The 24871-nt window shown below is 37.3% G+C and overlaps 1 pseudogene; it reads right to left on the reverse strand.

Annotated features, from left to right (window-relative positions):
* Window positions 1-3608: 3608 nt before the first annotated feature.
* Window positions 3609-24871, reverse strand: part of LOC149182236 (mitochondrial import inner membrane translocase subunit TIM23-2 pseudogene) — a 72643-nt pseudogene continuing 51380 nt past the window's right edge.

Here is a 24871-nt window from a genome sequence, read left to right on the forward strand (position 1 = left end):
AATGGCATGGTGTAGGGACAACCTTTTCCTGGGAATTAAGCGTGAATACGTTATTATGAAAACTTTAACTAGAGCCTTCTTCGAGCTCCACCCTTGTGGCAGAAGTTCCCCTCCTCTTTTTGTGTCTCTTCACTTTGGAGAGCTACTCCTAGGAAAGGTACTCCCCATTCAAATTCAATTTTCTTCTGGTCTCTAAAAGTTTTTCCATTTTATAATATCAACATGAATTCTCAACGTGATTGGACGTAGATTATTTCCTAATAAATGAGGCTTGCATATTCATCATAACTATAAATTCCATAGCCACTACCATGGCCATTTACCTGTACCGCAAATTCATTCCCTCATGCATTTAGGCATTTATTATGAAAAGGACCTTCTCTACTCATGTCCAAATCTCCCATCTCTACCTTACACAGTAGGAATTTTACCCTTTGGAAGGATGAAGAAGAAGAGATTTTGAAACTACTATAGAAGAGTTTTAAGGGTTAATAAGAATATGTTCCTCACATCTTAGAGAGACGACACACTATTTGTTCTGGGGTTTTTGTGGTTTTATTACATACCATGGTTGATTATTGCACTAAATTCATAAATACAATGATTTTATTATTTTGAATTCAAATCATGTTGATTTAAACTTGGTCAGCTTCTATAAATCTAGATTAAATATCTAAAGCCATACTATTCTATAATTAATTCTACAGATATATGCATTACAAAAATATGCACACATTCTAATAGCACATTCACATTCTTAGAATGTGCACACATTATTATTAGAAAACCACACATACTAAAAATTCTTGTGTCTCTTTATGTAGAATAACATGCCATGGCTTCCATATCCAAGTTGAAATCTAAGTATCCCTTAAAGAGTATCTATGTGGTTGTTTGAGGGTTACTTCATGTTTGAGGTACCTAGAGTGAGATGATAACTACAACATTTCACATAGTTTGAGGTACCTAGCCTAGTTTTGGTTAGGACATGGCAGTGAAGTGCAACACATGTGATACAAATGGTTGGTTTTCATGCTTAACTAGTAAGGTCGTGTTGAAGATTATTGGTGAGCATGTTTATTGAGTGGTATTGCAAACTCAAGTGCAATAAAAATTCTAGCCCCATGACAAATGGTATTAAATCCATGTTTGAATGAAAAATTCTGGAATTGTTCTACACTATCCACACCCATTTCTTTGGAGAAGTTGATGGGGATACATTGATGAGTATGTTAACAATTCAAGTTGGGAAGAATGTAAGGACCTTCCTTGAGGTGCGACTAGAAACATTATCCTATATAACATGCTAACCAAACATGATAAATGGTGCATGCCTCGTTTATATGTTTCATAGCCCTCATGACAAACTCACAATGATTCTTGAGACATTTAGGATGATGTACTAGTCTAGTGTGGACTAGTAGGATGAAGGATGTCTAGCCTAACTAGGATGGATTATCAATGAAGTGTTGTAGCAAAAAATTAACAACAGGATAAAACAACCTAGAAATGTGTTTGATAGTATGTTAGCCATGGAAAATCAACATTGTTGATGAGTGTATTGAAGGTAAGTGGAACCCTGTTGCCACTACATACATGAACTTTAGAGAATTATAAGAAGTTGTTCTAGATGGAGACAACATAGTCTTACACTAGGTGGTTAGTTATTCAAGTGTGTTGGCCTAAGGGAGGTAGTGAAAGTTTGTTTATGTGTGGGTGGTGATGACACAAAATCGCTTATAATGAAACAAGCACTACAACATTTGCTATAGTTTAAGGTGCCTAACTTGGGTTTGGTTAGGACATGCTAGCTAGGCATTACAAGAGATTAATGGTCATGCACAAATAGTAATGTCATGTCAATTCCATAAAATAGCTAGGCTTCTTGAGTGGTATTATATGCTTAAGTGGATTGAAAAGTTTACCCTCATGAAAAATGGTATCAACAACACGTTTAAATGAAAAACTTACAAAGTGTCTCTTCACCATCAATGCCCTATCCATTAGAGAAGCCAATGGAGCCATTTTTATGAAGATGCTAACACTTAAAGGTGGGGTAGAATGAAAGGATCTTACTTAAGGTTCCATTATCAATGGCACAACGGATGGCATGTCACGTAAGAACGAATAAGATTGGATGATGAGTTTATATGTACAGTATACTTTGTGAGTGACTTAGGTTGTTTCATGAGAAAATTAGGATGGTGTACTAGTTTGGTGTGGACTAGGAGATCGCCCTAACAAGGGTTGATCATTAACAAAGCATTTTGACACAAGCTTAGGCGAGCATGATGTAAATTTGCAATGTGTTGAATAATCTGTTAGCCATGGAAAGGTAGCATCATTGATGAGTGAAGTCTAAGTGGAATCTTGTTTCTATTAAGTACATCGTTGAGGACTACAATGCGTTGGCCTTGATGGAGACAACACAAATCTATATTGGGTGGTTAGTTGTCCAAGAGTGCTTGGCTTAGAGGAAGTGGTAGAATGTTACCTATGGTTGGGTGGTGACGATCTTGCATTATTTACAACTAAATGAACATTTCAACATTTTTTATAATTTGAGGTGCTTCCCTTGGGTTCAATTAAAACATGTTGGTTAAGCATAGATAGTTATGCCTAACTGTCAAAGTCTATCAATGCTATGCAATGACTAAATTTTTATAATTATATAGGAATGTCTTAAAATAAAATAAAACGTTTAACAATGTGACACCTCTCTCGTACTCTTTTTTTTTTTTTAAATAATCATAACTTAGTTTTATACCAACCTAGATCCATCTCAATTACATATCTACTAAGCACTTAAAGGGATCAAATTTCTTTTCACTCTAAAAGAGATTTTCATCTCAAGATATTTGATCCCTCTAAGTGTTTGGTAGGTGTGGTGTTAAGATGGATATAGTGTAGTTTAATTATTAATTGTAAACTTAATTTTACTTTTATTGGGTCAAAATGTTTAACAAAACATTACAACATCTCTATTATGTTGGGCTTTTATTTATATCTATATTTCATTTTGTTTATTTTAACCGAGTCAAACAGTTTAAACAGACACTATTCCTTTAACTATACATGGCAACATCTCTACCATAAAGGTGAGAGAGCCTCTAGCCATAATTAAAAGTGGAGGAGCTAAATTTCTATTAATAAATTAAAAACTTAAAAAACTAATAAAATAATATTAAAAATTATCTTTTAATTGAAATATGTCCCAATAAATTAAAAACCTAAAAAATTACAAAGCTAATAAAATAATATTAGGAATGACCTAAAAAATTACAAAACTAATAAAATAATATTAAAAACCTAAAAAATTACAACGCTAATAAAATAATATTAGGAATGACCTAAGAAATTACAAAATTGATAAAATAATATTAGGAATGATTTTTTCATTCAAATTTCTTTTCCCTCGCTTCTGACTTAGTCGATGTCTTACTCGCATCTCAACGTTATTGCTTGTGTATTATGGATAAACTACATTATTTTTTAAGAAGAAGAAAATTCTTTAAAAATAAAATAGTAGTAGCATGTGTTATTCTTGGCTCTCATTGCTATGGAACAAGGAGATGTGAAATTTATCGAGATCATACAGGAGAGCACGGTCAAATGGGCACATATCTCTTAAGATCCTGATTTTCTGCAACAAGAGAGCCGACAACATGTCGATTGCCCCAGTGATGGTAGCCGAACTTGGGCCAATGACGGCCTGTAAAGTGCTCTGGTGCCAAGCCCAATGCAAAAGTTGTTGAAGATATCATCAGTACCCCTAGTAGCCACGATCCCGCTCTCCCATCCAACATAGGTGAGCCCTATGACGCCGAGTCTGTTACCAAACTTCATTCTCGTGTGGCTAGAGGTATTTTAGATTTTTTTAACCCCAAGCTTCATGGAATCTCCCAGGCCTTCAATCCCTTGACTAGGCCAATGCTGGCACCAGAGACGACACCGAGGAGATACCCATAGCCCATGATATTTTCAACCCAATACCTTCTCTCCACAACATCCTCTTCTTTAAATAAGAATTTCAGGGAAGTATGGATCTAGCATATGTTCTGTATCAGCCTGTAATCAAGGGTATTGTGCAGATCTCCTTAGGGATTGTACAGGCACCTGCCTTTGCTATATCTTCCTCCATCTACCGAATGATTAATAATTTGAGTACTGGTTTAGCCAGGGTATGCCTACAACAATTTTTTCCCCTCGGTCAATCCTCTAACCTGAACCTTCTGTAAATGCAAAAGAAACAAGACAAGGAAAGTGAATAAAGGTGTAATAATGGAACCAATATTGTAGACCCATTATTTTCTTGTCAATTAAGGAATTAATGCCCAGTTTCAACACCTTATTTTATTTTTTTGGAGAAACGATCGAGGGAGAATATATTCCAAGAGGATCTCCTCTTGGATATTTTCAAAACCACGATCTGACTTATGATCACCTATTTTTAGAAGTTGATAAGCCAATTGGTTTATAATAACATGTGAACTTCAATATATTCTCAGATTTGAATCTTTTGATGATGGCATACCGAAATTGGAAAAGGCACCCAATTCAACTTAATGGAAAAAAGAATCAATAACATATATTCTTTAGTTAGGAAAGAGATGAGAGATTTCAAAGATGGAGGAGTCATAAGAAGGATGGGACACGTTAGAGCTGGAAGAGCCGCCGTAATAAGGGGAGGGAACAGGTAGGGGAGAAAGGGGAAGGAAGAAAGGAGAAGGGGAAAGGAGAAAGGAGAAGTTTAGGTGTGGGTACTATTGGTGTTCAAGAGGAGGTTGGGGTTCAATACAAGCTTAGGTTTCGATGAGTTAGTTCGCAAAGCAGTCAATGGGCCTATACTCACTGGAACTACCATGTAGCTACTGGGGAAGCTACTAGATCTTACACCATGATTATTGGCTTGGAAAAACCACTGTTAGTAGGCCTTATCCATAGAGAACAACTTCCAGCATTTGCTAAGTTCAAGGAGAGGAGAGCGAGGCTTGTGCTCTCAACCTTTGGGTGAGAAGGTAGTTAATCACTTGCAATGCTTCTGAAGTTTAATGGAACCTCTTTTAAAAGATATTGGTATTAATCTATAGTACTTTAAGTAAATTTCCAGGGTGAAGTAGACCTCCTTAATTGGAGTTTATGGGTTTTAATAGTCTCTATATGAATGTAGGGGTTTAAGTTCTCACTAATTTCATTCTAAATGCAGGTTGTAGCTACATCTACATTGGCCACATAAACACAAAAGCACCAAAGCATCGAAGATGATGAGGTGAACATGGATCCTACAGTTGGTATCATATACTTGTAGTTTGGTTATTTCAACTTACTTATTTTAGAATAGGAGCTCATCCCTTCATAAATAGACATTGTTGATTGGTATCATATACTTGCAGTTTGGTTATTTCAGCTTACTTATTTTAGAAAAGGAGATCATCTCTTCATAAATAGACATTGTTAATGGTGAAAAACTCACAAATCAACATTGATATTATATTTTAAATAAATTAGAAATAGTAGAGAATCCATGCACACATCCAATCATCTCATGATTGGATTTTAGTGTTTTTTCTCTTGGTCCTTTGGTTATTGTGTATCCTTAATTATTGACTAGACTCTTCTATCAAATAGTCTCTTTAAAAATATTTTCACTCCAAGGATTGATAGAGATAAAAATCTACTGCCACATATTATGAAAAAAGTGTAATCATCGATTTTTTTCAATAATGTTGAAGCATGTCATATTGATCCTTCATCTCATGTTAGCCATAGTGTTAACTTGTATATCAGATAGTTACAAATGAACGTCATCTCACATTGATATTTTATGATAGCCTTGATTCATTCTTAAGTATTCAACACACACTCAAGTAATTTTATATTCTACCAATCCTTTTTTGAAAGGAAAGTGAAACAGATCAATTATCCCATAATGGAAACATCTAATGTACATAGCCAAACACTATTTGCATGAAAAATAATATAAAGTATATAATTTTTTCTTTTTTCTTTCTACCAAGTTCAGCATATCAACCTCCCATAAGGTACAAAATTTCCTCCCATAAGTCAGGAGTTGAAGAAGAGGAAACAATGATTAGATTGGGGTTGAAAGCTTGCTACATGCCAGTAGTCCAAGGATAACTCCTCCTTCAACTGATTGAATTCCCAGCCTACATAGCCAAGGAAGAACGTGAAATTTTCAAGTTGAAGCACTTCATTCCTCACAAGTTTTACTGTAGAGTGTAATTTGTTCTTAGCACCATAAAAAAACCGGGAATAACTTCATCCAAATTTGTGACAACATTTTCACTTGTAGTTAATAGGAACATTTTTCCTTCAACCAACCCACCAAAATGCAGCGGAAAATCTGTAGATATTGTCAACAAATATGGATTAGTAGGCTTCTTGTCCCCGATACGCCTTTGCAATGGATGATTAAGGATGACCCCAAATGCACCCTCTTTGGGGTCATTACATCCTGCTTTGAAGAAAAACTATTGTTCTCTCAAAACTTCATGTTCCATCGAGCATTTTAGTTGCAACAAGTAGAAAACCCATTTTAGGCACTTGAATTGAATGAGCCCATTTACAACCTAATTCTATTGAGGATTATTTCCCACTTCCTAGCTCACCATTTCCACTCTTATGAACTTGCTCTGCTACCACAAGTTTTTCACGAAAGTCTGGCCAATCACTGTTTGTGAGGTGAACGTATTCACCGACATCTTCTAATCCAGGAGAGTTATATTCACTTTCACCTTCCAGGTTTTCCTCTTCAATGACATGTTTGTTGTCATTTTTTATTGCAAAGCATGGGCCCTGTAGCCTTGTGTTGCCCAAATCTTGCCTTGTGAAACCCTTTAGCTTGGAATAGTGAATTTTGTAGGACCCAATACTCCATTGATCTCTTGTGTTGTCTTAGTCTACAGTGGCTTAATACACCATTTGGGTTGTTGGGTAATCATTGATTGGAGGATGAATTTATTGTTGATTAGATATGGAGAGAGCGGGATGGAGCGAGTGAGGGGAGGGTCTACAGTTTGGCACACTGGATTTCCATGGAGGGCCCATTATACTTGCTAAAATGTGAAGAGGAACAAGTAATAGGAGGTCTAGTGGTGGTGATGAAAATTATGAGCAGAATATGAGCATATCATAGTGGATCTTATGGAAGGATGGATGTGTTGGGGCTAATTCGAGGAATTTCAAAGAGCATTCCTGATGCTTTTTTTTCTCTCCTCTAAAATACTCTCTAATGAATGGGAACTCTCAAAAGCACTCGAAAATAGGATGTATTGTAAGCCTTGAAGATTGGTCCATCAATATTTTAAATTGTTTATAATGCATAAAGTTATGCATTGCCATCAAGAATTATAACTTGGATCCTTTTTCCACAGTGGGTTCCCTTAAATTGTAGCAATGCACATATTTAGTTCATTAGAGTTTCAACCGTGTTTGTTTACTGTGCATTCTATATGTAAAATGTTCACTGTATAATAACTTGGGATTGCTAGGTTTCTAGTTATGTAGCTGTCTAACCTCTTTAGCATTTGGAGTCTAACTTGACACATATCGAGATGAATGGAATAAAATAATAACAAAGAGGGGAAGATAATTTGATACAAACTCTTACGCCATCAAAATGAAACTTAAAATAAAAGTTTTTCAAGTTACCCTTTGAAAGCAGTCATTTATCCTTGTCCTTTTTTAACACCACTAGTTTTTTAGACACTTGATGATCGCTACTTCAGTTGCCATTGGCTTGAATTTATCAGTTGAAACTATGATGGCATATAAATTCCTTTCCAAATGTTAATCTTGTGTATCTCTTTCTACTATAAGTCTTGCAGCTAGTAATTGTTTCTTACTCGAAAGAAATCTTTGAGGAAGACATCATCGTATCTCTTAGCTATGTTATCTCACCTCGGATTCCACCAAGGTGATACCCCATATCTTTACTTAAATCTTGAAACACATGCATTCATGCAACCTCTAGAGCACGTTGAAATACTACAAACAAAACTAAAGGATCTTATATAATGCACATTTTGAAATGGAAGAACTATAACTAATCAAACAACAATTTTCATGGATTACAAGCTGGTGCATCTATTTCTGTTGTAAGTCCTGCAAGTAGCAATTCTTTGTTCCTCAAAATAACGCTTTGATGAAGACATCATCATTTCTCTTAGCATGTTATCCCATGTCTGAATCCACCAAGGTGATACCCCATATTGTCACCTAAATCTTTCAAACATGTGCATTAATGCAACCTGTCAAGCACGTTGAAATATTACAAACAAAATTGATGAAGCTTATCTAATGCACATTTCAAAAATGGGATTTACAAAAGAAAATGTAGCAGAACTCGCTAAGTCTTTCTCATGTAGCTAGTTGTATTCTAAACTTCCATACTCTTCCCACCCAAAACATGTTTAGAAATAACAGTATCATAGTTTCCTATATGACAATAATGTTGCTTTGTTTTTATTATATATGTATACATAATTATCGTTCCGACAATCATTCTGCAGATGTCTAGCTACAACATTCAATATTGTTGAATGCATTTTTTATTTTATTTTTTAAGATTTCCAATTGTTTGTATCCTAAACCAACTCTATCAATTATATCCTCTAGGTTCAACATGAGTACCATTCTCATGGAAATACCTCGTTTAGTGTTAGGCCCCTATAATACTAGTGATTCCCCCATTACTATTGTCATTGTATCCCTTATTGTTATTATTGTGCCCCTATTGTCCCCATATTGTTATTAGTATGCCCCATAGAAACCCACTATTGTTATTTTTAACCATATTAAACTCACATAAGTAAATAAAAAGATTAAACAAAATCAATCACATTCCTAATAATTTAACCAAAATTAAACATATTAACCATAATCAACAAATAATAAACATAACCAATGCACTTAATATAACCCACACACAATTCATTATAATTAAAAAGAAATTGAATATATTAATTTGTAACAATTAATTAAATTAATTATAATTAAAAAGAAATTGAATGTATTAATTTTTTAACAATTAATTAATTTAAAAACGTAATTTAAGGGTGGATTTTATTTTTTAGAAGAGTTTTTGGTGGAAATCACATCATTTGTCACGTGTTTCGAACAACCAACCAGTGTGGTTCATTGTCACGACGCGTGAGACGTTTTGTCCTCACTAATGAACCACAATGGTTTTCTAAAAAATATTAATATAGATCACAGAAACCTAAATTCAATAGTAAACTTTATATTTCAAATTTTAAAACATAATAAATATTTAAAAAAATATATGGCATTTACGTAGACTTTAATTTAATTAAAAACAATTTGAATATATTAATTTTAACAACGAATTAGCACAACTCATCATTAAATAATTAAATAATTAGACTAAACCGACCCATCCTAAGATATGAGGCACATTTGATGATATATATATATATTACAAAATATTTTGTAAGGTAAAGACAAATCCTGGCTAGCAAAGCCGAAAATGGATCTTGAGATTCTTGAAATGTACATAGATGTGTTGACTCAAGAATTTGCATATGATCCAGTTAGATTGCCGCACACAAAAGACACAGCTCAGGTTCTATACGATCAAACTACATTGGAAACTAGTTGCGATGCCAAGCACGAAGCAGTTAGTCCATTTACACGTCAGCCTTTTGACATCAGCAATGTTATTCCGCAAGCTGAGTTGAGGCAAGAAATGCAACAATACATTGTCAACAACTCAAGCCCAACCCAAAGGCTAGATGTCATCTCCGACTATACTCAAGTCTTGAGCGAAGCAGATATGGAAATTCTGGTGAAGGGGATTGATTTCGGATTATGAATGTCTTCTAAATGCTGAGAGGGAAAAGGGAGAGGTGCCAGAAGAGCATTATTGGAAAGTGTTGTGGAAGAAATTTAATCTTCTCCGCCTCTATTGCCGATACCAACCTCGAAATAGGGTTGTGTTTTGTTCAATACGAGGAGGATATGAAAAGTTGTTGCCGGTATTAAATGACCGCTTTTGTTTTTTATGCAATCGTTATGCATCTTCATGTGATGGTTTGAAACAAGTGTGCAAGGAAGTGTGCAGGCTCGTCGATCTCATTGGTTTCAAGGATACTAATTTTCCTCCCGACATTTTGTTCGGGATTTTTACAGCGTTGTCTTGCCTTGTAACGCCATGCAATCAGTTGAAGATCCGGAGCATGATTTTAAGAATTTATCGTCGGATGCTTTACGACTTGAACATCGAAATTCATAGGAGATCTAAGCTCAACCATTTCTGCTTCTGGATAGTCATGCTCACTGTCCGTGTGTTAGAGCGTGGAAATTTGAGCGATATAACAGTACTAATGAAGACCTCTACAACAGAATGTTAATCCTAAAGGATGTCTGGAAAAAAGATCCATTGAATTGCATCATGTCAGACTCTAATTTCATTGGCCTTGTAGTTCATTCAGCAATTCTTTGCTTCTCCCGTTTGCATTACTTGCACCATGCAACCATAACTGATGAATGTAGTAGGTCAAGAACGTTGAAGAATAAAAAGAATGAGGATGATGAAACTAAGAATGTTGATATAATTAGTGTAGCACTTGAAGCAGTGCTCTGGTTAATTAGCTCCATTCTCACAACCACCTCACTTGGAGGAGAGAATGAGTTTTTCTCGGAGTCCAAGAAGACGCTGCAAAAATCACATATAGTAACAGAAATTGTCCGAATGGTGGAACTCGTCCTTACTAGTTTCAAATGTCTAGGATCATCTCATTTGCAATTTGGTATAATTATTGTGGTGGCACTTCTTAAGGAAGAAGGCTCTGAAAGAAGGAGGGACGTTGTTGTGTGAGTTTTTGGTGATTTTCTTGGAGTTGATATGGTGTATGAGCATGATTCACATCTTAAGTTATTGCTGCAAGAATTTATGCATCCCAGCAGCCATAGTGCAATTACATTATTAACTGATCCATGTTTTCTCCATTGAATGTTGGTAGTCATTACCTTTAATCGCACTATCATTATTGGTAGATTACAGATTACATTTACATTACTTGTACTTGATGGAGGGTATCCTTTAAAGTGTAGTCATTACCTTTAATCGCACTATCATTATTGGCAGATTACAGATTACATTTACATTACTTGTACTTGATGGAGGGTATCCTTTAAAGTGCGTGTGATACCAACTCAATCAACAACATTATTACTTGTGTAGTTCGGTAATTATTTTTTAATAAATAAATATTTTATGTGGAAATAGGAGGCTTCCATTTCATGTGCAATTTGTGTTGAGCTGGAATTTGAAAGTTTACAAGTCTGTAAAACATATTTTTGATAGTTTGCTTAATTACCAAAAACGTGATTAGTTCAACTTATAGATGGATATAGTGACTGTCGGATTGTAGGTTACAAAAGTACATTGTAAATAAACACACTTTACCTAACTCTACACTAGACTAAGTTACACTTAACTATTTTCTATGTGTTGAGATATCCTAACATCCCCCCTTAAGAACAACTTGGGATAGGATTGAAGGATGTAGAAATATGAAACAATAGGAGAAGGAAGGAGGCATTAGAACCTATCCCCCCTTAGTGATAACTTCCTAAACTCCAACCATAAATCGAATTTTAGTAAACTTCACCTCTGTGAGAGCCTTTGTAAAGATGTCTGTGACTTGATCATCTATTGAATAATATTTCACTTCAAGAACATGGTTGTGAATGAGCTTTTTGATGAAGTGCATATGTAGTTAAATGTTTTTGTTGCGCTGATGTTGGACTGGATCTTTGCATAGTTGAATGGCATTTTGATTATCACACCAAAGTGTACTCAGATGCTACCGCTGAAAGCCAAACTTTGACAGGATCTGACGAAGTCACAGGGCTTCCTTACTAGCTTCTACTACACCATGAGACTCTGCTTTTGTTGAAGAAGGAGAAATGGCACTTTGTTTCTTGCAAGCCCATGTAATAGGTCCTGAACCAAGAGTGAACACATAGCTTGCAGTAGACTTCTGATCATCAAGGTCACCAGCCCAATCAGAATCAGTGAAACCAACCAATAGAGGATATGCTTCTACACTGTAATGAATCCCAAACTGAACTGTACCTCAAACATAACGAAGTATTCTTTTAGCTGCTTTCCAATGACTTTCATGTGGGTCTTGCATCAACTGAGCAATAAATCCAACAACAAAGCAAAGGTCAGGATGAGTATGGGTCAGATTCAAAAGTTTTCCTACAAGTTGATAGTATAAGGTAGCATCAACTTCAGGGGAAGTACAAGTGGACTGAAAATTTGGCTCCAAATTGAAAGGGAGAAGGGGCTGGCTTACAGTCTTCCATGTCAAAATGACGTAGAATATCACATGCATACTTGGACTGGGAAAGGGAAATACCTTTCTTGGATTGCAAGACTTGAAAACCAAGAAAATAATGCAAGTGTCCTAAGTCTGTCATTTCAAACTTCTTTTTAAAGTTGGACATCACATGGTTTATAAGGTTGGGATCACTACCAGTAAGGATAAGATCGTCAACGTAAAGAACAAGAATGATAGGAGACTTGCCCACTTTCTTGCTGCAAACAATATTGTTAGAATGGCACCTAGAAAATCTAGTTTCTAAAAGAATGTTATCCATTTTGGCATACCAAGCCCAAGGGGCTTGCTTGAGGCTATAAAGGGATTTCTTACGCTGACATTCAAGGCTAGAGTCTGTTTGTATAAAGCTAGTATGTTGTTCCATATAGATTTCTTCATGCGAGTCCACATGGAAGAAGGCAAATTTAACATCCATCTGATGGACTTCCAATTTGAAAGAGGTAGCAAGGGAAAGAAAGAGGTGGATAGAGTTCATTTTGGCAACAAGGGAGAAGGTTTCAGTATAGTCAATGCCTTCAACTTGTGAAAATCCCTTAGCAACAAGACAAGATTTATGTTTATCAACTTTTCGATCTAGTCCATACTTGGTTCTGTAAACCCATTTCCATCTAACAATTTTTCGTCCCTTTGGAAGGGGAACAAGATCTCATGTATCATTTGCCAATAATGAACAATATTCTTCATTCATAGCTACGTCCCAATGTGGATGGCCTGAAGCTTCTACAAAGGTGTCAGGATCATAATTAGTTGAAGCTTGAGCTAGTAAAGAAGAGGCTCTATCGAACTGAGAACATGTACATCGCTAATCTGTAGGATCACTGGCAAGAGCACCTGTTGCATCCCAGGTATCATGGACCCATTTTGGAAGCTGAGGAGCTAAAGGAGGACACTAAGAAGGTGGGGGAGGATTGTCATCCTCACTGTCATCATCTGAAGAAGAAATATTTTCAGAAGTAGAAGGGATAGAGAGAGGTGGTGCATCTGCCAAACTAGACTTGTCGGCTGATATATTTTTAGAAAACGTTACATATATTCTAATGATAACCTTTTTGGACTTAAGTGGAATAAGTCTGTATCCTTTGAAATCTTTAGAATATCCAACAAAAATACATTTTTCACTCTTAGATTCTAAAGCTTTATGTTTCTCATCTGGAATATGGGCCCATGCTTCACTTCCAAAAACGTGAAGGTGACTTACATCTCATTTAATTGAGCTCCACGCTTCTTCAGGAGTAATATTCTTTAAAATCTTAGTAGGAGTGCAATTTATTATGTAATTTGCACAGTTAATTGCTTCTGCCCAAAAATTAAGACTAAGTCCTTTAGATTGAAGCATAAAATTAGCCATTTCCTTTAAGGTGTGATTCTTTCTTTCAGCTACACCATTTTGTTGTGGAGTATATGGAATAGTATGTTGCATTTGAATTTCATTCTCAATGCAAAAGTTGATGAATTTGTTGTTAACATATTCTCCACCATTATCAGATCTTAGCTTAAGAATTTGATGTCCAGATTGTTTTTCAACAAAGGCCTTAAAGGCCAAGAACATGTTAAATACTTCACTCTTGAGTTTTAAGAAGTATACACAAATGAATTTGGAGAAATCATCAATGAAAGTTAAGAAATACTTGTAGCGAGAGAATGGAACAACTAGAAGTGGACCACATAAATCACTATGCGCAAGTTGTAAAGGGGTTGAGGCATGCCAAGAGGCACATTTTTCAAAACTATCCTAATATTGTTTTTCGAGTACACATCTGGAACAAACACCATCTCTACAAGATACCATTGGAAGACCTGTCACCAGATTTTATTTACATAGATTTTCAAGGGAGCGATAGTTTAAGTGACCAAATCACGCATGCCAAAGTTTTCTCACTTCATCATTATGAGCAACAAATACCGAGCGAATATTTGATGAAGCAAAAGTTGTCAAAATTATTCAACATTGTAGAATCATCAGCAATTACAGTAGCTAAAATCTGTCTAGGATCTCTTAGGTCCTTAATTACAACATCGTGAGGTGAAAAATCAATTATTTTACCTTCACCTGAATGAGTTAGCTGATATACAGATAAAAGGTTGCAGGATAAGGTTGGAACACATAATACATCATTGAATTGACCATTTTATATATGAACAGTTCCAGTCCCTACAGCACTAAGAGATCTATCATCACCAACATATATATTTTTGGTGTTACAATCATTTAAAGAAGAAAACATGGCTTTGTTTTTGGCCATGTGATAAAAAGCTCTAGAATCAATGATCCACTCATGAGAATGAGAAGAAGAATATACATTTAGTGCGTATCCAGACCAAGATGCTTGGCAACCAGATGTAGAAAGTGTTATTCCTGAAGATGAAGTTGAAGTTGTTGAGTGCTCCAAATGGATGTTATGCTTCTTCATTGCTGCTTCCAAGGCTTCCATCTTATTAAAGCATTTGGATTCTAAGTGGCCATCTTGATTACAAAAGTGGCAATGTCTATCAGTGTTCTTCCCTTTGTTTTTATTTTCCTTATCATTTTGTTGAAATGATTTTTATCTTTCTTACTTTCAATCTTTCTTACTATTAATGTTTTCTACAGGCTCAGTTGTTTAATTGGAATTCTTAACTGCTCCAATAAATCCTGAATCTTTCGCAGTTTCTATTTAGTAATTCATGTATGCTACTAAGTAGAAATTGTTGTTCAATTTGTTATCACACTGTCTGTAATTCTGTATCTCACTGTTTCACTCACTAATCAGAAGTTATATCAATGAACAGCCATCTAGCCTTGCAATAAAACTTTCTCCCTCACAGGCACCAGGACTGTCTCACATTTTCGACTCCATATGCCCAATGGACTAGCGTTTTCCAAACATTTCATGCCCTTCTCACAACAGCAGTTCACAACCAAAATTTCAAACAAAATAATGAAACTCATAACTAGCCTAAAATCTTCACAAAACAGAGCTAAAACTTAAAGAGAGAGCCCTCTCTGATTATAGGTAGGCTAGGACCTATAATCCAAAGCTTGGTTAGTGGTTACCCCGGCCGTATTCCCTTGGGAGTCAAAGGGAACAACCTGGGTGTTAACATAAATGGCGACTCCGCTGGGGAGTTCCTCAGGATTTTCTAATTGCTGTATATTTCCTAAAGCTACAGGTGAAGCCTGAATGTCAGCCAGGAAGCCTTCAAAACTGTTTCTGTTTTACATTAACAAGTTTAGATAAAAGCTGCTTCAGTCAATCTTCATGCTAGCTTTAAGATATACACAGCCATTCCAAATCTTGTCTGGCCCTTGTAGACACAAAAATATTCCAAAAACATACTCAAAAAACAAGTTCAGAAGCTGGCTCCCAAGAAGAATCCGCGATACACAAGATCAAACCCTGACCCTAGTCCTCCAGCTGTTTTTGAAAACCCTAATATAATCCCTAAAATCAATAGGAAACAGCAAGGGCAGGAAAATCTTGCTGGTTTGAGTCCTGAGACAGCTTACCCTAACCCTGTTCTAACTCCAATCAAGGTTCTATTTCGGTCTACCCCTGATTCCCCCAGTTCACCATCTACATCTCAAAGCCCTCCTTTCACACCTTCATCCACTGCACATATTCCCTTGACCAACACTCTAGTTTCTACCGTTCCTATTACCCCTGTTGTACCAGTCGTTCCTGTTATCCCAGTTATCCCTGTCAATCCTATAAATCCAGCAAATATGGCTAATAGATATGCACCCCTGCAGTTGCCTGCTAATGCTGCAGCTCTACCTCAGGACTACCAATCCAAAATCTCATATTTTGACTCCACTGGCCCTTTCACAGCTATTCAGCATGCCAAAAGGATGCAAGATCATTTTGAGAACTATGAAATAGATGATGACAGTGTGAGAATGAGAATTTTTGTTCAGAGCCTGACAGGTGATGTAAGAACTTGGTTTAGATCACTTGCTGTGAATACCATAACAACTCCTGATGAGCTTTATCAAGCCTTTACTAACAGATGGGAGAAAAAGAAAGATCCCTTGCACATACTTGGTGAATATGATACAATCAAGCGAGGTCCTCAAGAGACCGTTTTGGAGTATTGTGCAAGATTCAACAATGTATATAACGCAATACCATAGAATTTAAGACCTCCTCCCGATTTAGCCTTGTACAAATTTCCCGATGGTTTTGACCCTGATATGGCATATCAGTTAAAAGAAAGAGCCCCTGAAACCCTTGAAGACGCTCAAAAGGTTGTTGTCACAGTAGAGGCTAACCTGATTGCCAAAAGAAACAGGGCAAGAATGGAAAAGAGAACCACCTTTAAAGAAGAACCCTCAGCCTTTGATCAAAAACTGGATGCAATACTCACTGGTATGAAGAGATTGGGTGATAGAGTAGAATCAGTTGAGAGGAAGTCATCATGGGAAGCACCACAAAATAACCCTATCAGGAATCCAAATTTTAGGAGAAATCAAAATCCCAACGTTGGCAAGGCCAGTTCTGAACCAGAGATAAGACCTCCGTTCCAGGAAAACTATACTGAAGCATCCACTTCAAACGAGCAGGTAGATGACACCCACATTAACCTGATGGGCCTAAATGATGAGCAGCAAGTTTTTCTGAGTCAAGAAGATCATAAGGATGATGACATTAAGCAGTTCCAAACTAGGTCAGGTGAGTCATTTGACTTTAAACAAGGTTATGACACAGCTGTTTATGAAGTTCATAAGCAATACAAGCTAAGAAGCAGAACTGTAAATGTAACGCAGCCTGAAAGGACAAAGGATAGCCTGCAGCCCAAAAGAGCCATAGTCAAAGAGCCAATTGACACAACTGATTCAGTTACAAATGAAATAACCATTGAAGAAGTCACTGAACCATTTCCCTCAAATCAACAGCCAATGGCTGCATCACCTTTGCAGCCTAATCCAAGTAACACTCCTCAAGAGATGAGTAAAAAGGACAAGCCTCAAGATCAAGATAAGAATCAAGAAAAAAACTTAATTAACAAGGAAAAGGTTGTCAACCACAATACCAAGACCCAATCTGAAAGACCCTTTGACTTAGAAGCTGAAATTGGCAAATTGAAGATAGCCATTCCTCTTTCAGAGCTAGCCAAGCATGACATTTACAAACTACAAATCAAGAAGTCTCTTCAACTTACCCATAATAAAGATGATGTTAATGTGTTGGATGACACCCCAGAATTGCTTTTCGGTCCAGAGGTTGATGGAAAGACAACAGTTACAGGGATCTTACCTTTCTATGTCAGCTTGCATGTTCATGATAAGATACTACATAATGCAATGTTTGATTCAGGCGCCTCTCATAACCTTATGCCTAAATCAGTGATGGAGAGGCTCAACCTAGACATTACAAGACCATATAAGGACCTATTTTCATTTGACTCCAGCCAAGTTAAATGTTTAGGCTTAATAAAAGATCTATGTGTGTCACTTGTCCAGTATCCAAACAAAACAATCTTAATGGATGTTGTAGTTGCTGATATCCCACCCAAATATGGAATGCTGTTATCAAGATCATGGGGGGCTAAACTCCAAGGTTCCCTACAATTAGACATGTCATATGCCACCATCTCAGTCTTTGGTCAACCCAAGAGGCTATATAGAGAGTCACTTATGAAATACATGGTCAGCAGTGAAGAAAAACCTCAAAACTTTCCCATATATGTTGTCCATTCTGACATAGACTCCTACATTCTCTTCAATGATAATACAGGTCCCACAAATGATGATGAAACCAAGACACTCAAACAAGATCAGCATATAAATGAACAAACTGCTGCTCTAGGAATAATGGTTGAGAAATCAATAAACAAAATTGTTCAAGAAGACAAACCAAGAGTAAGCCAAAATCTCAAGTTGTTGATGCCAAGTCCCACAATAGTTGACAATTCTTCCCTTAATCAAGAAGTCCTCTGGTTTCTTGAATTCGATGGGTCAGTCAACAAATTAGGGGCAGGAGCAGGGGTTTGGATACATAACAAACAAAACAATCATGCAGAGGGCCGAGCCTATAGATTAAACTTCAGGTGCACCAACAATATGGCAGAATATGAAGCTCTCTTACTAGGCCTCAAGCTAGTAAAATCCTTACAAGCCATAAAAGTTTCAATCCTAGGAGACTCAGACCTAATTATCCAACAAGTAAAGGGAAATTTTGTCACTAATGACAAAAGACTGAGATCTTATAGGTCTGCTGCTGCTGAAATACTAAATTCCTTCACTGAATTTCAAATTACCAAAATTCCTAGAACCCATAATCTTCATGCTCATAGTTTGGCTACATTTGCAAGCACTTGTAAACTACCTTTTGAACCCCAACATTGCTTTACAGCTGAGATAAAACACAGACCTTCTGTCCCAAACAATGTCAAGGATTGGCAAGTGTTTGAGGATGATACACAAATAAACAATTTCTTGACTTTGCAGCAAGAATTTTCAGGACTAAACATTGATACAGAGGCTGCAAGTGATTCACAAATACTAGGTGAACAACACCAAACAAATATCTCACTCAAAACAGCAAATCAAATGCTTCGTCCAACAAACTTTGACCAGGAGAAAATACAAGAACTTGAACAATTACATTCTGAGGAAATAGCTGATGCTGAAGCTGAAGTTATACAATTGAAAGACAATTTTCTTCCAACAGGCCTAGCTCCATTAGAGGACATTTTTGACTCAAATGATGTCCCTAGAAAACCAAAATTGCAGCCCCTTAATGCTGCCATTGAAGAGTGCAACATTGGAACTATTGAAAAACCCAAGATAATTAAATTGTCTGCATCTTTACCACCTGATCAGAAGCCTAAATACATTGACCTCTTTAAAGAATTCCAAGATGTCTTTGCATGGAGTTATGAGGATTTAAAGTCCTATGACACCTCTGTCATTCAACACACTATCCCTCTCAAGCCCAATCAAAAACCCTTTAAACAGAAATTGAGGAGAATCAATCCTATGCTTCTCCCTTCAATTGAAAAAGAGGTACAAAAAATGTTTAAAGCTGGCATCATAGCACCAATCAGATTCTCAGACTGGATTTCAAATTTGGTCCCTACAAGAAAGAAAACTGGTGAAATAAGGCTTTGTGTTGATCTAAGGAACTTGAATCAAGTATCCCTAAAAGATAATTACCCCTTACCCAAGATGGATCACATCTTGCAAAGAGTAGTGGGGTCCTCAAGAATTTCTTTACTTGACGGATTCTCAGGTTTCAACCAGATCCTAGTTCACCCTGATGATCAGGACAAAACAGCATTCACAACCCCATGGGGAACCTTCAAATATGTCAAAATGCCTTTTGGGTTGAAAAATGCAGGAGCTACCTTTCAAAGAGCAATGGATATTGTGTTTTCCAAAGAAATTCATGATTTCCTTGTCATCTACTTAGATGACCTCACACCTTTCTCAAAATCTGACCAAGAACATTTGAAACATCTAAGGCAAATATTCATAACTTGTAGGAAATATGGAATTTCTTTAAATCCCAAGAAATCCCTATTTGGTTTGGAAGAAGGCAAGTTATTGGGTCATATTATTTCAAAGGATGGCATTAGGATTGACCCAGACAGGATACAGGCCATCTTGCAAATGCCCCACCCAAGAAACATCAAAGAATTACAAGCATTCTTGGGGAAGATCAACTTCCTAAGGAGATTTATCCCAAATTTGGCAGAATTGAGCAGATTACTAAATAACATGCTAAAAAAGGATTCAAAAGTAAAATGGACAGTAGAAGCAAATCAAGCTTTTGAAGGAATAAAATTGGCCCTTACCCAAACTCCAGTCTTAACAAATCCACAATTTGACAAAGAGTTTATCATTTTCTCTTTTGCCTCCCAGCATACTATTGATGCTGTCTTATTAAAGAAAGATGACCAAGGAAATGAGAGACCTATTGCTTTCTTTAGTAGAGCTCTCAGAGATGCACCCCTGAAATATCAAATCATGGAAAAGCAAGCATATGCTTTGGTCAAAGCCATCAAATACTTTAGGATTTATATCCTATACTCCAATGTTATAGCTTATGTACCAAGTCCCATTGTGAAAGACATACTTACTCAAGAGAACTTAGAGGGCAGAAGAGGAAAATGGATTGCCAACATTTTAGAATTTGACATTGAAATAAAACCTACAAAACTAATAAAAGGGAAAGGTTTGGCCAAATTAATGTCTGAAACAAATTTCCAAGCCTTGGACATCAACCAACTGGACAGTGAACCAGAGCTGGTGACTCCAAAGATCAATGTAGCCTTTGAACAATCTCTGTGGTATTCTGATATCTGTTATATATTGCAAAACCTGTTTGCTCCCCCAGGATTGTCCAGAACTAAATGTAGGTTCCTAAAAATGAAAGCTTCAAGATTTTGTGTCGTGGATGGCAATTTGCTTTGGAAAAACCATGAGGGTATATTGTTAAACTGCTTAATTGAGAATGAGAGTAACAATGTCATGAAAGAATTTCATGCAGGTGATTGTGGTGGACACCTGTATTGGAAGTCCACTGTGGATAAAATACTGAGGGTTGGTTACTATTGGCCCACTTTGTTCTCTGATGTTAAAAATTTCACTACCTCATGCCATAAGTGTCAAATATTTTAGGGAAATAGAAAGTTACTGTGACTCCCTTTGAGGCCTATTGCAACAGAGAGACCTTTTCAGCAATGGGGCTTGGATTTCATTGGGGAAATTCATCCCTCATCTTCAGGCCAACATAGATGGATCCTCACAGCCACAGACTACTTCACCAAATGGATTGAGGCCATCCCATGCAGACAGGCAAATGATTCAACAATCATTCAGTTTTTGGAGAATAACATATTGTCTAGATTTGGTTGCCCCAACAAGATAATAACAGACAATGCTGCTGCTTTTAGATCCAAGAAGATGGTGAACTTCTGCCACAAATTTCATATTACTTTAGGCCATTCCACTGCATACTACCCTCAAGGGAATGGCCTAGCTGAATCATCAAATAAAAGCCTTGTAAACATCATAAAGAAGGTGTTGGAAGAAAATAAGAAGAATTGGCATAAGAAGCTTGTGAATGCCTTATGGGCAGATAGACTGACAACCAAGAGATCCATCGGGGTCAGCCCATATGAGTTAGTCTATGGATTAGAAGCCAAATTTCCTTCATCACTAGGGGTTCCTGTTATGAAACTACTTCAAGAAAGTCAAGCTGAGCCCAATGACATGCAAAGAAGGATCAATCAAATAATATGTTTGCAGCAAACTAGAGACCAAGTTTATAGCAGAGTACAAGTTCTACAAGAAAAGTTAAAGAAAGCTTTTGATAGAAGGACTAAGGCTGAGGATTTCAGCATAAGTGACAAAGTCCTCAAGTTGGATTCAAGAAGGGAAGATAAAGGAAAACATGGAAATTTTGATTCTCTTTGGAGAGGACCATTTATTATCCAAGCAGTGCAAGGAAACAACACTTACTTCCTAAAAAATCTGGATGAAACTGACTTAAATGAAGGTCCTGTGAATGGCAGGATGTTGAAGCACTATTTTGACTACTTTCCATGTATATAGCAGGGTCTCTCCTCCTGTACATAATCAGTTGTATATATTTTCTTTCGGCATACAAATAGTTCAGTTTGAAAAGTTGCTGTAAATAAGCAGAAAAAAGGCTTTATATTCCAGAAGTTCCACAGAGGTGACAGCCTCCAGTTTTGAAGTACAAAGAGAAAGTTTTCAAGTTTTGGTAGAAGAAGTCAAGGGCCAAGGCATTCTGACCTGCTGTTCTTGGTCTTTCAAGAAGAAAAACCATCCCCAAGTGGAGCCACTGTTAGCTACCTATACCAATAGGTTTCATTTTTCATGATTGGCAGGGGAAGTGCCAATATGATCTACTTTGGTGATACAAAGATCTCATATTCTTGTGGAAGAAATATACTTACATTTGGTTGATGCTGCCCTACTTCTGAATGGGTGATCCAACAGCCTAAGCTGGGTCATGCCATGTTTCAATTTTTGTTGTAGATTAGAGAAAGAAATCTGTCCAAACAGTTCAATCTTGGCAGGTAAAGTAGATAGGTAGAGAATGAAGGTTCCCAACTGCTTAATCTGGGGCCTTGGAAGCAATAAGGTTAGTCTTAGATAGAAAATCAAAAGGAAAAGCCAAAAGAAAAGAAAAGGCACATAAGGGTTTGCAAGTCTAAGTGCACCCTCCTAGAAGTAACAAAAAATGCTAGGCAATAGAATGGGTAGGTAGTTGGGGTTGCAGAAAGCATGGTTTATGGGCAGTTCACTGGCCTAAGCAAAGGTAAAAACATGGTGCCAGTGCAGATTTCCTATTTCAGCAGTCTTACAGCAACTTAATGAAGCATGTCTAACTTCCATATTACCCCCCATCACATTCGTTGCTAACATCCCAGTACCACTTATGTTCAGGAAAGAAGTCAAAGTCTTTTATTGATTCTTGTCTCTTTAAGAGCCACATTTCTTGTGTAAAATTCTTTTCATTTTGATCTACTTCCTAAACTAAGTTGATTTCATATAAAACTTAGTGTTTTACCCCCTCACCCCCTTCCTCCGCTCATATTAACTCCTAAACTTCTTATTATCTAAATCCCCTATGTTCCCCTTTTCCATTACTATTATAAACATTATGGTGTATAAACCCCAAGCAATGTATAAATATTCCCTCCCCCCTGGCATTATAGCCATATGTCCAAAGTCAGGGATTAAATTGACCTCTGGTCAGTTTAACAACCTAAGACCTACCCCTCTTTTCCCTTCAGAAACCTTTCAAACCATTTACCCACTTCATTTGTAAAAAGACCTTGTAAAAAACCCACTATTACCCCTAACCCACGTTATTTGCAAAATGCACCAAAAAACCCATTCTTCTGCTTTACCCAAAGTTTGGCGCAATGCGCCTTTTCATAAAAAATACATTGAAAAACCCATATAATTCGCCAAAATCCAAACTCCCCGCCGGGCACGCATTTCAAAGAAAATATTAAAATATTCCCGCACTGTTGCCGTATTGTCCTGGCGCCTTAGCGATCCGTCGACCATTGGATCTGGGTTTTTCCATCCGACGGCCCACATTCATATCGGGTCGGCCTCGATGACCGCACTTTACCGCCCGAGAAACTGTCAGAGAGTGACGTCAGGCCTCTGCCACGCGTCACCCCCATATTTTTTTGGGCCGCCCTCTGACAATACCATGACCGTATCCAGAGCGGTCCGAGAAAAACCACTTACCGCTTGTGCTTTACCGCCATGCCCACGTCATTACTATGTCACGCCCACTTCAGTTCGACTCGGCGCCCTGTCAGCACCCCTGCCCGCCAGCGCTCCGACATGTCCACCACCTATGCAATCCCCGTGGACCACTCACAGGCTGCCACGTCACTCGATAATGTCATGCTGACGTCACCCGACCCTGACCCCACCTGATGACGTCATCCAAAAAAAGCGCCAATATCCCAAAAAGTCCATATTTTAGCCAAAATTCGTGTTTTTTGTCACTTTTGCCAAAAAGACTGTTGCTCACCTCTGCATGCAAATTACGACCATCCGTCGCCAACCTGCAGAAATCGACCCGAAGACCGTTGCCGCCTTCAACCCACCTGCATATTTAACCATTGCCGGCAATTCACTAGGTATTTATCCAAATCATTCCCTCCGCGCTTGGTTGTGTCCATAATTATCCGAAACTAAGTTAAAAAGAGTGAGGAAGCTTGTATTTACCAGCAAATCCCTGATGGCCAGCCTTCATTTTCAATTGTTAAGTCGAAATTCACCTGCAGAGCCTCGTTTAGCCAAGTTTTCACAAAACCTAAAGTCAGTCCGCGCATTCGTGGACTTAAAACCTGAGCTGCACAAATTCACCAGGAAAACAATGGTACTAGTCCCTACATATGCTCAATTAACTCTCTTTGGATCACTTTAAACTATTCTCACCATAGTTTACCCCATTTTTCCTTGCAATTTGCCTCACTGTTGCAAAAGTATCCCTCTGTGTTGTTCTGCCCACTGAAACTAGTTCTAGTACAAGTCATAGTACTACTTAACCATGGAAACACCAGTAGCCCTGAATATTCAACCTCTGAATTCCCCACACAGAGAGCTAGAGTGGAATGCCTTGGGTGATAGAGATTACCAGATGATAGACTCATTTTCCATGAGTTGCAAATTTAACATTCACCTGCAAAATGAGTTAAAGGCCCAATACCTCAGTGGAGCTGATATTTTAGGAATTTGGGATTCCAATTTGCCCATTTACAATCTCCCTCAAGTCAATGTCCTCCCAGACTTGATAAATCAATGCCGCTCCAGCTATGATCCATGTCAAAGAGTTGTCCTTAGCCCACCAGGCTCAGTATTGTTCCATATCACCCCTGAGGCCATAAATGAGATGCTGCACTTTCACACTGCAAAGCCACTGACTCCTCTCTCCATCAATGACTTGCTAAAGAAAGGGGGCAAGCTGTCCAGTGCTCAGATCATCAAAATTAATCAG

This window comes from Pinus tabuliformis, chromosome 3_2 (genome assembly GCF_031772625.1).
Source record: "Pinus tabuliformis cultivar Carrire ecotype Pingquan chromosome 3_2, CPIR1, whole genome shotgun sequence".
Taxonomy (NCBI): Eukaryota; Viridiplantae; Streptophyta; class Pinopsida; order Pinales; family Pinaceae; genus Pinus; species Pinus tabuliformis.